Source organism: Convolutriloba macropyga, chromosome 10 (assembly GCF_964194025.1).
Source record: "Convolutriloba macropyga chromosome 10, txConMacr16.3, whole genome shotgun sequence".
NCBI classification, from domain to species: Eukaryota; Metazoa; Xenacoelomorpha; order Acoela; family Convolutidae; genus Convolutriloba; species Convolutriloba macropyga.
The window spans coordinates 59,054,971-59,058,962 of record NC_134477.1 but is presented as its reverse complement, the minus strand read 5'-3'; positions in this window follow the sequence as shown (position 1 = coordinate 59,058,962).

The following is a 3,992-nucleotide window of genomic DNA, read 5'->3' as shown; positions in this document are numbered from 1 at the left end:
GAATTCAAAAAGTTCAACCTTAAATTTGTAAGATCTAAGCCAAAATTCTACGCAAAATATGTAAGATTGGTGTTGAAAGCGTTGATTTTATGTAAGATCTACGCTGAATTCAACGCTAAATTTGTAAGATCTGCGCTACAATTCAGCGCTAAATATGTAAGATCTACGCCAAATTTCAACGCAAAATATGTAAGATTGGCGTTGAATGCGTTGAATTTATGTAAGATCTACGCTAAATTCAACGCTAAATATGCAACATCTACGCTAAAATTCAACGCTAAATATGTAAGATCTACGCCAAAATTCAACGCAAAATTATGTAAGATTGGCGTTGAATGCTTTGAATTTATGTAAGATCTACGCTAAATTCAACGCTAAATATGTAAGATCTACGCTAAAATTCAACGCTAAATATGTAAGATCTACGCCAAAATTCAACGCAAAAATATGTAAGATTGGCTCTGAATGCGTTGAATCTATGTAAGATCTACGCTAAATTCAACGCTAAATTTGTAAGATCTACGCTAAAATTCAACGCTAAATATGTAAGATCTACGCCAAATTTCAACGCAAAATATGTAAGATTGGCGTTGAATGCGGTGAATTTATGTAGGATCTACGCTAAAATCAACGCTAAATATGTAAGATCTACGCTAAAGTTCAACGCTAAATATGTAAGATCTACGCCAAAATTCAACGCAAAATTATGTAAGATTGGCGTTGATTGCTTTGAATTTATGTAAGATCTACGCTAAATTCAACGCTAAATATGTAAGATCTACGCTAAAATTCAACGCTAAATATGTAAGATCTACGCCAAAATTCAACGCAAAATTATGTAAGATTGGCGTTGAATGCTTTGAATTCATGTAAGATCTACGCTAAACTCAACGCTAAATATGTAAGATCTACGCTAAAATTCAACGCTAAATATGTAAGATCTACGCCAAAATTCAACGCAAAAATATGTAAGATTGGCTCTGAATGCGTTGAATCTATGTAAGATCTACGCTAAATTCAACGCTAAATTTGTAAGATCTACGCTAAAGTTCAACGCTAAATATGTAAGATCTACGCCAAAATTCAACGCAAAATTATGTAAGATTGGCGTTGATTGCTTTGAATTTATGTAAGATCTACGCTAAATTCAACGCTAAATATGTAAGATCTACGCTAAAATTCAACGCTAAATATGTAAGATCTACGCCAAAATACAACGCAAAAAATATGTAAGATTGTCGTTGATTGCTTTGAATTTATGTAAGATCTACGCTAAATTCAACGCTAAATTATGTACGATCTACGCTAAAATTCAACGCGAAATATGTAAGATCTACGCTAAAATTCAACGCTAAATATGTAAGATCTACGCCAAATTTCAACGCAAAATATGTAAGATTGGCGTTGAATGCGGTGAATTTATGTAGGATCTACGCTAAAATCAACGCGAAATATGTAAGATCTACGCTAAAATTCAACGCTAAATATGTAAGATCTACGCCAAAATTCAACGCAAAATTATGTAAGATTGGCGTTGAATGCTTTGAATTTATGTAAGATCTACGCTAAATTCAACGCTAAATATGTAAGATCTACGCTAAAATTCAACGCTAAATATGTAAGATCTACGCCAAAATTCAACGCAAAAATATGTAAGATTGGCTCTGAATGCGTTGAATCTATGTAAGATCTACGCTAAATTCAACGCTAAATTTGTAAGATCTACGCTAAAATTCAACGCTAAATATGTAAGATCTACGCCAAATTTCAACGCAAAATATGTAAGATTGGCGTTGAATGCGGTGAATTTATGTAGGATCTACGCTAAAATCAACGCTAAATATGTAAGATCTACGCTAAAGTTCAACGCTAAATATGTAAGATCTACGCCAAAATTCAACGCAAAATTATGTAAGATTGGCGTTGATTGCTTTGAATTTATGTAAGATCTACGCTAAATTCAACGCTAAATATGTAAGATCTACGCTAAAATTCAACGCTAAATATGTAAGATCTACGCCAAAATTCAACGCAAAATTATGTAAGATTGGCGTTGAATGCTTTGAATTCATGTAAGATCTACGCTAAACTCAACGCTAAATATGTAAGATCTACGCTAAAATTCAACGCTAAATATGTAAGATCTACGCCAAAATTCAACGCAAAAATATGTAAGATTGGCTCTGAATGCGTTGAATCTATGTAAGATCTACGCTAAATTCAACGCTAAATTTGTAAGATCTACGCTAAAGTTCAACGCTAAATATGTAAGATCTACGCCAAAATTCAACGCAAAATTATGTAAGATTGGCGTTGATTGCTTTGAATTTATGTAAGATCTACGCTAAATTCAACGCTAAATATGTAAGATCTACGCTAAAATTCAACGCTAAATATGTAAGATCTACGCCAAAATACAACGCAAAAATATGTAAGATTGTCGTTGATTGCTTTGAATTTATGTAAGATCTACGCTAAATTCAACGCTAAATATGTACGATCTACGCTAAAATTCAACGCGAAATATGTAAGATCTACGCTAAAATTCAACGCTAAATATGTAAGATCTACGCCAAATTTCAACGCAAAATATGTAAGATTGGCGTTGAATGCGGTGAATTTATGTAGGATCTACGCTAAAATCAACGCTAAATATGTAAGATCTACGCTAAAATTCAACGCTAAATCTGTAAGATCTACGCCAAAATTCAACGAAAAGTTATGTAAGATTGGCGTTGAATGCTTTGAATTTATGTAAGATCTACGCTAAGTTTCAACGCTAAATATGTAAGATCTACGCCAAAATTCAACGCAAAAATATGTAAGATTGGCTTTGAATGCGTTGAATTTATGTAAGATCTACGCTAAATTCAACGCTAAATTTGTAAGATCTACGCTAAAATTCAACGCTAAATATGTAAGATCTACGCCAAATTTCAACGCACAATATGTAAGATTGGCGTTGAATGCGGTGAATTTATGTAGGATCTACGCTAAATTCAACGCTAAATTTGTAAGATCTACGCTAAAATCAACGCTAAATATGTAAGATCTACGCTAAAATTCAACGCTAAATCTGTAAGATCTACGCCAAAATTCAACGAAAAGTTATGTAAGATTGGCGTTGAATGTTTTGAATTTATGTAAGATCTACGCTAAGTTTCAACGCTAAATATGTAAGATCTACGCCAAAATTCAACGCAAAAATATGTAAGATTGGCTTTGAATGCGTTGAATTTATGTAAGATCTACGCTAAATTCAACGCTAAATTTGTAAGATCTACGCTAAAATTCAACGCTAAATATGTAAGATCTACGCCAAATTTCAACGCACAATATGTAAGATTGGCGTTGAATGCGGTGAATTTATGTAGGATCTACGCTAAAATCAACGCTAAAAATGTAAGATCTACGCTAAAATTCAACGCTAAATATGTAAGATCTACGCCAAAATTCAACGCAAAATTATGTAAGATTGGCGTTGATTGCTTTGAATTTATGTAAGATCTACGCTAAATTCAACGCTAAATATGTAAGATCTACGCTAAAATTCAACGCTAAATATGTAAGATCTACGCCAAAATTCAACGCAAAATTATGTAAGATTGTCGTTGATTGCTTTGAATTTATGTAAGATCTACGCTAAATTCAACGCTAAATATGTACGATCTAAGCAAAAATTCAACGCGAAATATGTAAGATCTACGCTAAAATTCAACGCTAAATATGTAAGATCTACGCCAAATTTCAACGCAAAATATGTAAGATTGGCGTTGAATGCGGTGAATTTATGTAGGATCTACGCTAAAATCAACGCTAAAAATGTAAGATCTACGCTAAAATTCAACGCTAAATATGTAAGATCTACGCCAAAATTCAACGCAAAATTATGTAAGATTGGCGTTGATTGCTTTGAATTTATGTAAGATCTACGCTAAATTCAACGCTAAATATGTAAGATCTACGCTAAAATTCAACGCTAAATATGTAAG